Source organism: Echeneis naucrates, chromosome 4 (genome assembly GCF_900963305.1).
Source record: "Echeneis naucrates chromosome 4, fEcheNa1.1, whole genome shotgun sequence".
NCBI classification, from domain to species: Eukaryota; Metazoa; Chordata; class Actinopteri; order Carangiformes; family Echeneidae; genus Echeneis; species Echeneis naucrates.
In genome coordinates, this window is record NC_042514.1 from 24277514 (window position 1) to 24292231 (window position 14718).

The following is a 14718-nucleotide window of genomic DNA, read 5'->3' on the forward strand; positions in this document are numbered from 1 at the left end:
AATCGCGGGAAATATGGGCTTCAATACTGTGAAATTCCGTGCAGTCAAGATGACCGCTTACGGATGAAATTGGTAAAAATGATCATATCTGCTTTGTCTTTTGTGTTATTTATATAAAAAAACTTTTAAAATTAAAATACAGACACTTTTAGGAAAAGTCAAGTACCAGCAGAATTGTATCTTATTATTCGACAAAGTTATTGCACATAGAAATTTCAAAACGGTCAAAATGACCGTCTTGGCCGTTCTAGTGTTAAGAGCTCCCCCTGCTGGGACCCCAGTTACTATTACCTCTTCTAACCCAAATCCACTGACTGGATATTACTGCCTCATCTGACATTTCCTTCACTATTTTCCTCTGTCCCCTTCCTCCTAACTCCTTCAACAAAGCAACAGCAGATCTTGCTACAAACCCTCTACATCCTACTTCCACTGCACAAATCCTAACCTTCCTTCCTTGCTGCTCAGCATCCTTATCCCAACCTAGATCTGCATACCTGAGCTTTTTCCTTTCATATGCCTCTTCAACTGAATCCTCCCACGGCACAGTCAGCTCTATGAAATATACTTTCTTTCTACTCCTAGACCACAAAATGATATCAGTCCTTAGCTTTGTGCAGGCTATTTCCTGGGGAACAACAAGCTTTCGTCCTAAATCTACCTGCATCTCCCAGTCACTAGCATCCCCTAAGCTGCCTGGCTTCCTTATTACCTTATTAAATTTCCTTACTGAACAAACTGTATTGCAACTCTCTTTGTCTTAGACCCTCCTGAAATTGCCTGCCTCTGTATATCTTCAATGCCTGCAGCTAAGCTTTTTGAAACCTGGTTATGTCGCCACGTGTATCGTCCTTGTGAGAGACTAACCTTACAACCGGACAAGATGTGCTTTAGAGTTGCAGCACCTGAACACAACAAACATAATGGGTCTCCCAGAGTTTTAGGTTCTGGGGAGTTGGCAATACATCATATGTTGCCCCGATCAAAAATCTAGTACTACTTTCCTCCATACTCCACAGCTCTTTCCAACTAAGCTTTTTCTTCTCTACACCTTCCCAGTTCAACCACTGTTCCTGCTTAGCCTGAGCTACTGCCCTCGCACCCCTGCACCACCTGCTCTACTCCACGACGGTTTGCCTGGGCCAAGCGCCAAGCCTCCATGGCTTATCTGTACATTACAATCTATGTATGCCTAAGAGTTGCTTTTGCTTCCTGCACTGCCATTCTTGGATTCCATTTTCTCCCCTTGGTTGGGTTTGGAACCACCTTACTAACAACCACATCTTTACTCCCAGATAACAGGAGCTCTGTCCTAACCTTAGTACATTTAAACTCCACCAGTAGACTAGATACTGGGAGCTGGAGTATGCCTTTCCCATACAGTCCCACAGTGCTTAAACATCTCGAAACACCTAGCCACTTCCTAATGTAAAAGCTTACTAGTCTTTCCATTTTCTCTGCAGCAGATATTGGAATCTCATATACTGACAGTGGCCACATCAACCTGGGAAATAATCCAAACTTTCCTGGAAGTCTTCATGTAGCAACATGTTCCTGCCTATACCCTCCTCCCAATGCCTATCTCACTCTCTCTCTCTCCCACTCTCAACCCAACCAGTCGAGGCAGATGGCCACCCCCCCGAGCCTGGTTCTGCTCGAGGTGTCTGTCTCTTAAAGGAAGTTTTTCCTTGCCATTGTCGCCAAGTGCTTGGGATCTGTTGGGTCTCTTTAAATAATTTTATAAACAGTTTGGTCTAGACCTGCTCTATATGTAAAGTGCCTTGATGTAACTTTGTTATGATTTGGATCTATACAAATAAATCTGATTTGATTTTGATTTGATTTGAAGTCCTGATTTATCTATTCTATCCAGTCCCTCAGCAACATCCTTGCGGAACTGCATTACCTGTTCTCCGTCATGCAAATCTGCCTTGTATCACCTAGGCTCTTTACTGGTTTTTCCCTAATTATTGGAATTTCCTCTTCATCTATTACAAACTTTTGATCACTTAATCTTCCTCTACTTATTGAGATACTTCTAGACTTACTAGGCTTGATTCTCATACTAGCCCACTTTAACTTTTTATTAAGTAAGTAATATAATTGTGATTGCAAAGGACTACATTTAAACATACACACAGACCCAAGCAGCAACGTTCTCCCACGCCCTCTCTTTTGCAGCTGCAGCAGTGTTGCACTCCTTTCTAAAAACATGTTCAAACTCGCTGTATGAGCACATTAAGATGTCCAATTCTATCAGGGTGTAAAAGGCACCTCTCCTCTTCCCCGTTGTCATGGTGACTCGTTGAATTGGGGCTCCATTAATGCTGTCTTTTTATAGTTGTGGTGCACATGCTTAACTCCAGGTGAAACTACTCCAAGTTGATCAAAGTAACTAAAATCTGCCGTTCTGGAACCAAAAACTCAGAGTTTCCTATCTCAAAGAAGATCCAGTCAGAGTTCAGGGTTAGACTCAGAGTTTGTTGAACCTGTTCGTGAAACGGACCCTTGGACAACAAGTTGGACTGGTCCGCTAACATGGATGCAGTCTGCAGAAAGGGATAAAACTCCTTTTACTTAAAGCGCCTCAGACCCTTAGACATCTTCAGCAAGACGCTGTAGAGGTTTCAACAGTCTTTGGTGTCAAGTATACTATTCTATGCCCCAGTCTGCGGGGGAGGCAGCAGAAAACAAAATGATGCTTAACCATTTTAACATACTCCATCTACTTCATAACACTCTAGTGGATGCCATCATCCACTAGTGATCATCCACTGTGATCAGACTTTTACAATTCCTGAACTATTAGAAGATAAGTTACCAAACAGTGGAATTTCCCTCTAGATATTAGTAAATTTTATTTTATTTTATTTCTGATTCTGAAAGAGCACACATACATAACAATTGACTACAAAACAGTTGACTAGTCCTACAAAATACCAGAAAGAATCAAAAGTGCAAATGATTGCAACATTAAAATACAGAATTTAACTGAATACAACAGCTGCTGGCTGACACAAGAGGGCCAGGAACTTTTGAATTGCTCTGTGTTTTGTTTCCATCATTTGCAGTCATGACAGCAAAATCAATGCAGGAAGCAACTGTGGATAGGTATGTTATAATTTCTAAAAGTGTTGCTCACCTGTACTGCAATGAAACTGGAGTTTTCAAACTACATTTTTCAAAACAAGTAACATTTATAAAAGTTTCCATGTTTCCATGGCATTCAAAAACTCCACATTAAAACTAAAACACTGGCTTAGATGTAGTTTTGGTCATTCAGAAGGTTTTTAGGTAAAGATGAGAGAGTTATGTGAACACCTTCTAATCCAATTTGACAGGTCCTTTGATCTTGTTGACTTTGAACCTAACCCTAACAGATCAATGACAATGCGGCCCCCCCTTAACCACGCCCATAGCAATGACATCATGACCAATAAGAGTGTTCAATGCCCTGTCCAATGAGAAGCGTCCAAACGCCCCCTAGTGATAAGGTCACAACCAATGAGAGCATACCAGGCCCGATAGTAGAAGAAGAGCGCAGAAGTCATATATTGGCTGGAGAAGAGGTATTTTTTAAAAGTTATTTTTTTTAAAACCAATAATATTCGCACACACAATGCACACGGTGGACAGAGACTGTTGAATAATATGAAATAATCTGTAAAAGTAAAATTTTGTCATCATCTGTCTCCATCAAGGGGTAATGAACATAACAATGACATCACGCAGCGAACCAATGAGAGTGTGCCATGCCCTGTCCAATAAGAACTGTCCCCCCACCCCCCCAACGATGACATCACGCTCCGATCGATCAGAATTGGGTGCATATTGTGACTTGAAGCGGTTAGAAGTAGGTTAATATTTTGTGAAAGTAAGAAATGGCCAAAAAAAAAAAAAAAAAAACATATATATGTGCTCCATGTGGGACGCCTTCTCCAGCAAGACTGCAAGGGTTGCAGGTTAGGAGGAGGAGTGGGTGAGCGAGTTATTGTGTCTAGAGAAAAAATTTTCAAAAATATTTCAAAAATTTTGACACGTGTATATATAAATATATATGTATAAATATATATATAATATATAATATATAATATATAATATAAGCCAGTTCTGTTTTCCAACTGCCTTACATAATATCCAGAATTCCTCTCCATCACTGAGTGACCCTGCTGAAGATGCCTTCAATGACAGCAGAAAAGGCAAAGATGATTATGACTGACTGCACAGATTACACCCCTTATATGACAATTTACATGTAGCATGCAAAGCTGTCTACCACACCCAGCAAACCCTGTCTGTGGATGAGTGCATGGTAGCCACCAAAGCCAGAATTGCCCTGAAACAGTACATCAACAATAAACCAACAAAGCGGGATAAAACTTTTTGTGCTGTCTGACAACACAGGCCACACTGTTGACTTCAACATTTATACAGGGAGGTCCAATCTAGTTACTGGAAAGGGGCTGTCATTTAATGCTATCAATCTGTCATCAACGAGAACTCCCTGGGATCTGGCTATCTGTTAGGCCAGGCAGTGAGGCCCAAAGTCTCTAGGACCCATAAGGCAGACACTGATGCAGGGATGTTCAGATAAAACGTAATGTTAATCCCAAGATATAATCCAACCAAGTTAAAATAAAAATCATTGCACAGGGCAGGGGCAGGAAAAAGTACCAAACAAAAAACCACTGCAAAGCAGCCAGAACAGAGATCAGCAATACAAAGTAACAATAAAATGCCACTGCCGAGAAGGGAAAAAAGTCCAAACAATTCAAATAACTAACAAAAAAACCATTGCAGGGAGGCAGGGAACAGACAAGGGCAGAACACCAACAGAAACAACAAAAAAAAAAAATCACTGCGATCAGGAGACAAATTTGGAGCACTGGGAGCAAGGGGAAGACAGGGAAAGCCAGAAGGTCAGGACGAGAATACAGGAGCAGGGACACAGGGCAAGAAGGAAAAGCAAAATTCTGGCAGGGAACAAAGGGTGACCAGGGGTATATATACACAGAGATGAAGGTGAGAAGACAAGGGAAAGGTACAAGGCATGAGGAAAACAAGGAGGTGACTACACAAGAGGACGCATGTGTGCTAGGAAGCAACAAGAGACAAGACACAAAGTGCTACAAAATAAAACAGGAAACACAACAGACAGAAAATGAGGGATCCTAACTCTATCACCTTAATTGTGATCATTTTTACACCAGCGCAGAACTGTTCAGCCACCTGCGTGGCCTGTGGACCATATCGGGACACAAGAATTAGCACCCCAAAAACAAAAATGAATGCAATAATGAAAAGGTCTCCACAAGGGACAATTAAATGGTTCAGAGAAGGACCACTCATTTTCGTCAAGTGGATGCACACGCGGGAGGTGAGTTTGTGCTCCACTCTGCACGCTGCCTTCTCAGGGCACACCATCAAAAGAGCGTGCAAGGTTGGGGAAAACATACAGCAGTCAAAGTGCAAGTACCATCAGCTGTGAAGAGCGACAACTGCTTCATGGGGGGAGTTGACCTGTCTGACCAGATGATTGGATCCTACTCCTCATGGAGAAAGAGCAGGAGGTGGTATGTGACAGTGCTGCATCATTTTGTGGACATTGCTGTAACTACCTTAAACTTTAAACTTTTTTTATTATATAGCACTTTACATATACATACATATTAAGATGTAACCCAAAGTGCTTCACAGACTATAACAACATATAAAACATACAACAATACAAAATTAAGGCCCATTCCTCCCACCCCTATGCCCAGACTCACTGTTATGGTTGTATGATATGGATACAGCGGTCCATGTGGTATGTGTGTGTCTTTCTCTCGCTCTCTCTCTCGCACACTTAGCCACGCCTTCGTCCCTCCGATTATAACAGCATCTTTCCTCCGGTTGCACCTTGACCATTCCACCTTATTCGGATCGGTGCAGCGCCTGACCAACTGGCCGCGCCTCCTGCCAATTTCCAGACTACAGACTACAAGAGAGGCAACTCGTCAGTCAGTCCGGGCGGCTGTCTGAAACGGACGGTTTGCCTTGACTGTGCCTTCATCGCAGAACTTAGTAATCAGGAAGTCCTGAGAGTTGACATTTCCTTGTTCAAGAGTTTTCTTGTTCTGATCGTATAGATTCAACTTTGCGGTCTGGGGAAGAGTGGCCAGATTTATCTCCTTTTTATTTGTCATATCTGGCGACTGACCTAGTTTCGTTAAATATTTTATGTCAAATCAAATTTATTTGTATAGTGCCAAATCATAACAAAGTTACATCAAGGCACTTCACATATAGAGCAGGTCTAGACCAAACTCTTTATAAATTTATTTAAAGAGACTCAACAGATGCCCCGATGAGCAAGCACTTGGCAAGGAAAAACTTCCTTTAAGAGGCAGAAACCTCGAGCAGAACCAGGCTCAGGGGGGACGGCCATCTGCCTCGACCGGTTGGGTTGAGAGTGGGAGAGAGAGAGAGAGAGAGAGAGAGAGAGAGAGCGAGAGAGGCATTGGAACATGTCGCTGCATGAAGTTCATGGAGTTGAGCTGTAGTGCAGAATTCATGAAATATGGGACCAGCAGGTGTTGCAGGAACATGGGATGGTGATGAGTCACCACCTGCAGGATGAGGACAGGGAGAGAGAGGCGAGGAGCTGGGAGAGACAGCGACTTTGGCAAAACATGGTTAGTAAATGCAGTATAATTGCTTAGAACTGGGTGAAACTGTGTTTTTTTAAGAAGGATGGTTCTTATCAGTGCATGCAAGGAGGGAGGGAGAGAGAAAGAGGGAGAGGGGGAGAGAGGGTGACAGGGGGAGAGGGAGAGAGAGAAGCTCAGTCCCTCCCCCAGCAGCCTAGGCCTATAGCAGCATAGCTAAAGAGTAGAGGACTTAAACTTTTTAACTATAAGCTCTGTCATACAGAAAAGTTTTAAGCCTGGTCTTGAAAATTACTAAAGAGTCTGCCCCCCGGACCGATGCTGGAAGTTGGTTCCATAGAAGAGGAGCCTGATAACTGAACGATCTTCCTCCAGATTTACTCTTGGAGACTCTAGGAACCACAAGTAAACCTCCATCTAGAGAGCGGAGTGGCCTGCTAGGACAGTAAGGAACTATGAGCTCTCTGAGATATGATGGAGCTTGGCCATTAAGAGCTTTATACGTTAAAAGAAGGATTTTGAATTCTACTCTATATTTTACTGGCAGCCAATGAAGAGCAGCTAACACAGGAGAGATATGATCTCTTTTCCTAGTTCCTGTTAATATTCGTGCAGCAGCATTCTGAATTAATTGAAGGCCTTTTAGAGATTTGTTTGGACATCCAGATAGTAATGAGTTACAGTAGTCCAGCCTAGAAGTTACAAATGCATGCACTAGTTTTTCTGCATCATCCTGAGAAAGGATGTTTCTGATTTTCCTAATGTTTCTCAGGTGGAAGAATGCTGCCCGACTAACTTGTTTTATGTGAGGGACAAAGGACATGTCCTGGTCAAAAATTACTCCAAGGTTTCTTACAGTGGAGCTGGAAGCCAAAGTAATGCCGTCCAGACTGATGAGATGATTAGATAGTATAGTAGTTTATGTCTTGAAGACATAAAAGTCTGGATGACTGGAAATTTTTTACTTCTCAACTCTGACAAAACAGAAGTTATTGTACTCGGTCCTAAGCACCTCAGAAAAATACTATCTAATCATTTCATCAGTTTGGACGGCATTACTTTCTGCTGCCACTGCCACTGTCTCCCCCAATACCATTGGATACCAATACCATTGGAGACAGCAAAGGTCACCCAGAGTGCTGGAGATGGCCGGTTGCCCTTTGTGAGTGCTTCCCCTTCTTTTGTTTCCCCCCCAATGGCAATAAAATCTTGATTTTCCAAACAACATCCGGCATTTTGTGCTGCATCCTCCTTTAGACCAGGGGTCGTAACACTCACACACAGTAAAGAGACTGGTGGCATGGCATGGCACTGAGGGTCCAGGTGAGGAGAAGCCACCAATGGGTTGCCGTCCACACAGAGAGGCACTACAGTCCGCAGCCATTGGGAGCGCCACCACAGACCACCCCAACCCGGGCAGATCAGGGCAGACTCCACAACCACTGCAGAGTCCCCCAGTCCCCCAGGTCTGAGGGATCTCCAGGATAACGTCCCTGTGGGCAGACCAGATACAACTCCCTGTGTGGAGGGCCCCCATGAAGAGGCACTGGAGCTAAAAACTAAAACTAAAAGGAGATAAAAGCATGCATCAGCACCTCTGTGCTAGCCTGAAAGAGAAATGGTCAAACTCTATATTCTTAAGATGGCAAAAACCTATCTTCGTAATATTTTTTATGTGTGGAGCAAAAGAAAGCTCCGCCGTTTTAAAGGAGGTGGGAACGACACCTCCAAACCTCTCCAGACACAGGCAAAATAGCAGCCAGCTGGGGGAGGCGGGATTTAGTGCTGGCAGATGCCGCTCACTACACGTATTAAACCTGCCATGAGAAATATTTTAGAAGCTAAACAATACCTATGACAGTGGCTCAAACTGCCATCATCATGCAAATGTACCATCAGGAGTTGAATGAGCATCACAAACGTGAGGAGGAGAAAAATCTAAGCTACAGCGGAACCATCATGATGTAACAGCTCAACAGCTGATCGCTCTCCACTGCAGCGCACATGAGGAGATACAGGAGAGAAACACTCAGGACTCCGTAATCGATGAGGGAGAGGGAAGATTCCCAGTGAGGAACTGAATTAAGGAGACAAAAGCCGACTTTGATGGCAACTGCGAAAGTTTAAAAACAGCACAACAACGCGTGCAACCGCAACATACCAGGAAGCAACGAGCCGGGCGACTCAGGTGAGATGGACAGGTGCCATGATCAGGGGGAGAGGCAGGGCACCCAGGAGCTTCAGAGGAAAGGGACTTCCCAGTAAACAACCACCCACCTTTATAGACTGCACCCCAAGCAGAGATAGGCTGATTCTGCAGCACTAATTAGTTACAGCAAGATGCAGGCCCATACTGCTACATTCTACCTCCAGCGATTTCATCACCACCCCGGCGATGGAAGATCTGACCCAACAAATCACACAACTAACTCCAAGCCTAAAGAGTGCAGTGACTGCATTTGGCACTGGAACAGAGGGATTTACAGCCCCAGATGCTGAGTTCCCTACACTGTAAATTGTAATAAGTTCACTTTACTTAAGAAAAATCAGGAAACCGATTGCCTCAAAATTCCCAAGTTAAGTAGATAACTCATTTTAAGTTGTTAAAGCTGAAAATAACTCTGTTTAGACAACTCAGATAATGGCAGTAAACTTGAGTATAGATTACTCAAAATTATTAGTTAGGTTGACTATAAAATGTCAGTTTTGACTACTTAAACTTGTGAGTTATGCTAATTAAGCTGTACTCGTAAAAATAAGTTTTCCTTACAAGTTTAAGCATTCACATTACTAGAAAAATATCAGGAAACCAATTGCCTTGATATGTTCAAGTAAGCTGAACTTAAAGTGATAAGCTATTGAAACAAAGACAGACAACAGTTTAAATGGAAAACAAAGTTTAATACTTTAACCTTTTTTGTTCCGAACACATGGAAAAATAGGGTCCAGGTGGTTCTTAAAAGTACAGTCTGTGGGTCAATGGTGGCCCTCAGAGACGTTTCTGGCTACCCACTGAGTAAAGGTGACATGAAATACAATTCCAATACAGTTTTTAACTAACAGTTAAAACAACCTTTTTTGGCTTGTAGCCCCACAAGTCAAAAAAGGTTGTTACCCCACAAGTCAAAAAAGCTTTACATTTATCTTAACATCAATAATGAACAGCAGATATAGCTCAACTCTGAAAAATAAAATCCCATTTTAACTGAATCACATTCACATTGTGATTACATTCACTCAGTGCATCAGAAGATTTTTGAGTGATTGTATTTTTGGTTTTAGGGCTTTATGTCCAAGTGAGAGAAGCACCCTTTGGATGAAGTCAAAGGTGTTCTTCAGTTGTTGAGGGTACTCCAAATTCAGGGCGTAAGTAAGTCCAAAGAGTAAGCACATTGCATGTGGTAGATTTTCAAGGCCATCCATCACAATTCTTCCTTCCAAAATGATTGCGGTACCTGAAGACTGAAGGTGCAGTGAGTCGAGGGACATCGGTTTGTCCTCAGGAACGATGGTCATGATTCCAATGGGGATGTGAGACATGCCTGGGTCATCGCTGTCCTAAAACCAATAGCAGCAATACAGCCCCAATTACATATCAGATTTCACCTTAATTTTCTATGGCAGAAAACACAAAACAGCCACTAAAAGTAAGCTATATTCTGATATTAAATATTCAAGTAAATATGGCACATGCATAAATAATTAACAGATTGTTTCATTCATTCATGATGATAGGTCATCAGTGCATCAAGAAGGCTGAGTGGAGGAAAAGCAGGCCCGGATAGAATCTAGATTTTGCAAACTGGTGACGAACAGTAAGAACTGCCAAAGTGGCCCCTTCCGAAGAGGACAAGGCACTGTTAGTGCAGAATGCATGTTTTTTTCTGTTATAGCCCTGCAATCAAAAGTTGTAATGGGAGTCTAAGGGACAAAAATGTCTGCTATGGGTATAAGTGTGAGGTTTTTTTGTTTTTTTTTTAAACTACAAAAAAACTAATAATGCATCAAAATCAGTTTTGTTACTAATCTTTGACATATCCAAGGGTCTGATACCACGTAAAAAATCTCTAGCCTCCGATCACTTCTTATATGGAAAATTAGCCTTTTTCTGTCTTTTTTTCCAAAAATCTGGAGCACACTTTATTTAATTGCCAATAAATATTTAGTATTTTTGGAAAGAACAGTGGTTGACTGAAAGATCCGTGAAAAAAAATCTGAAAAATATATTAATCTGATACATTTTTAGAGAAGTTGTTTTGAGGGGACATTTATGTCCTTAAGGGTAAATTTTTTACTTTTTTGAGAGGGTACCAGAGTGGACATCCTGTGGTGTGGAATAAAAACTCAGTAATAAAGACGACTTACAAAGCATGTCTTGAAAAAGTCTGTGTTTTCATCTCCAAGGATGACAGGAAGGCCACGGAGGACTGCTGTTCTCTTCGCAGTAACATCTGTACTCTGAAAAATCACAAACACATATAACTCCTGTGGTAAAGGACAAACAATTAATAGCTCTGCATAAACAATGGGGTTGTATTTTTTGTTCCCCACATGATAAAAAAAATTAATTACTTTGTATCTGAGAAACTTACCTCTGTTGTGACTTGTTGCAGATACTTCTGAAGTTTCTGGCCAACACTTCCCCCCTTGGTCTTGAAAATCTCCAAGAAGCGAGGAGTGTATTTGTCAAGTTCTTTGAAGAATTCTGTGTTCAAGTTTTTGCTTGACAAGCGACAGAACTCTGTCCAAATCTATGGGAAAAGTATGACAAATTAGTATTCAAGATGTCGTCATTATATATTAATATTTTATATACATCTTAAAACATGTTTGGAGGGGATCTTTAAAATCTTAGGACTACTTTTCACTGGCAGGACACTGAAGCTAATTATGTAAGTTCATTAAAGATATGACAAATAATGAATTACATGAGAACTAAAATGCATAAAAGCGTTTTTTAGGAAGAGTTTTAAATTACCTGAGCCTCTGTAAAGAGTGCTGGCCACCTTTGCATTGTGTCTTTCACTGGAGGCTCCAGGTTCACCAACTCTTGTCTTCTCAAGGCAAAAGTAGAGTCCATGTTTTTGGTTATCAGAGCAGCAGTTGGACGACGTTTCTTCCTCTACAAGTTCCTTTCGTTTGGACTCCATACTGGTCTCATCTTCACCATCAGGGAAATTGGGTAGGAAATTGATTTCAAATCGTTTGGGTCTTTTGATGCTTCTCTGCGGAGCTTGGCCTTTTCTCTTCCCTTGATTTACGGCCACATCTGTACAGCCAGCTCGACGCAGTTTGGTGCGATAGTTTCCCATTTTGAATTTTAAGCTATTTTTCCAGCCGTTACATCCATTGACAGAGCCTGGCTCAATGAGGCATGGATGTTTTTGAATCAGTGCAGTTGCAACATCATTGAATTCTTCATCGCAGGGATATGCCTTGAAGCTGTAAATTGCCTCTGCAAGTTTTTCAAGTATCTCGTGCTTCATGTCCCTGGGTACTTGCAGGTATGTCTTGTCTCTCATATACAGAAGATTCCCCTGCCGTAGTCTGTATTCGATGTCCACAGGAAAATAAGGAATTTCAAAGGTGTCTGGCCATGGAGACTGAGCAAGAGATGACCGACTTTCAGGGGAGGAAACAGAGAGGAGCTCAGTGTCATCTGTGCTGGCTGTGCTTGGTGTGGGAGTTGTAACCAGAGCAATTACCTTTAGGGTGGGTTTGTCAGGCAGGTCTGTAATGTCAGTGAGGGTATTATGAAAATCAGGATCCTCATACTGCAGGGAGAATTTGTACTGAAGTCCCAGCTTCTCCTCAAGCTGTTCAACAAGTGAGTCAAGTGTCTGTGGTTTCCCAAAGAGTGTAATTTTCCTGATGTCATTGTCATGGACAATTATCCTTAGTGTAGTCCTCATCTCCATTGTTGGTTGTGATTCTACAGAGGCTTTAAAAAATACAATAAAAAAATCAGTTTAGCTAATTCATGACACTTGACACCAAAATATTCAGCATCCAATCAGCACAAAATATAATGTCTAAGGGTAACAAATGTCCTGCCCCTGATATCTGTATGCTGCCAGAGGAAAAGGGTCATTCAGATCAGAGAGCATGTTGACAGACATTGATGACACATGACTGCATAGGTCATAAGAACGCAGATGCTCATTATACCATGATGTCATATGTTTGCACAGAAACAAAACATCACTGTTAATGACAAGGATGTTGTGAATTTGCCTAAACTCAGGTAGGCATGAACAAGCACCAACAGACACAATCATATCTGGATTGTATTTGATGCCATCAACGCTCACAGATGATGCTACAAGGACAGTGTTCTGAGATGCATACCTCTGTTTCAACAAGTTCTGAATATTCTCAGGTAAAGATGAAACCAAAGAAAGTGTCACCTTGTCCATTTGGATGGATGGCTTGAAAAATGAGGAGGAGTCTACATGGTATGCCATCATTCTCTGATGCCGGACAGCCAGAGTTTGTGGGACATTTTTGAAGTTTTTTGTGTAGTGAATGACTTGTTTGAAGAATTTATGCTTTCCTTCAAAGCGCATTGTCCACATATCTCTGAGCGGCCCATACATCCTCATCAACTGTGGATAGTGTTCCACAAAATGGTGCTTTGGGCGCAATGTGAAGTGAGGAAATACTGTTAAAAGTAAACCTCTGTGCTCTGAGATCTTTGTATCAAGGAAGTCAAGAGAATCTTCTGTTAGTCTGAATGATGCTGACAGTTCTAAGATGTCCTTCAAAAGCATTAAAATTTCCCATGTTGGATCATTCTCTGGGACATTAAAACCAATCATGAATGGAAGAAGTCTTATGAATGCCCAGTTTTCGTGGCCGTTACCGCCAATCGTACCTCTAGAGGCAAATGTGGCTGGGATAATCTGAGGCTGATCAGTCCTGTCAGTGAATTTGTAGGGAAACTGTTTGATGACTTTGTTCAAGGACTCAAGGGTGATGTACTTATTGGAGATCAAGTTATTAATGCACAAAGACATCTCAACAGGGATGATACCTTCCAAGAGGTCATGCATTATGTCAGGTGGAAACCCAGTGACAGTGTGGAAATGTTCCAAATTGTCGCTTAAAACACAAGGACCTTTCACACCATACTCTTTCACCAGATTTGGATTCTCTAAAACTTGAGAAACTTGCCTGTCATGATCCTGGCTGGTTCTGCACTCAAATGCTCCTGATCGGACCTCTCTCTGCTGGATGTCACTCCTCTTTACCATGCAAAATCGACAGGGGTGCTCCACCGTGAAACTCTCCTGAAAGCCAGCAAAAGAATGAGCACCCAGGTTATCGGCTGACACATAGAGCACAGTTCCCTTCAAACACTCGCCTAACTGCTCAACATAGACACCATGTTTTTCAAGAGTCACCAGGTCTTGAAGAAGTGGGTGAAGGACAGCTGCATAGCCATGCTGTTTGATTGCACTTGCTCTGCATAATATTGCTAGCTGAATGGAGTGGAGACAGGAGCGATGTTTTGAGGGAAGATTGGCAAGAACCCAATAAATACCACACAGTTTGTGTTTCTTTTTGGAAGTGCTCAGAGGATTGGCTATCTCAAACTCATCAATGTAAAGGCCAAGCACGATCCTTAAGGTCTCAGTCTTAAAAAAATCATTCCCACGATAGTGAGTGCCATCTCTGTAAGTGTTGAATCCATCAACGGTGCACTTGTGTGTGAGAATTTTATCTAGAACATCAGCTCTGTTTAATAGTTTTTGTAACATTTTCAGAATTGGCACATAAGAGAGTGATTGTAAGTCTTTTTCAAGCTTGTATTCAACTGGCACGACCATAGGAAATTCTCTCTGAAAATATGAGGCTCTTTTACTGGCTGTGGAGAGTGACTGGCCAGCATCAGTCATTTTCAAGAACAAGTTATTCTCTTTGATAGCATTCACAATTTTTTTCACGACTGAATTGTCACTGACACCATGTTGATTGAGAATTTGCTGAATGGTATTATGCAAAAGGGGCTCTGACAGAAGAACAAGCTGATTTAGCTGTTGAATTACCTCCTGTACTGCCATATCAG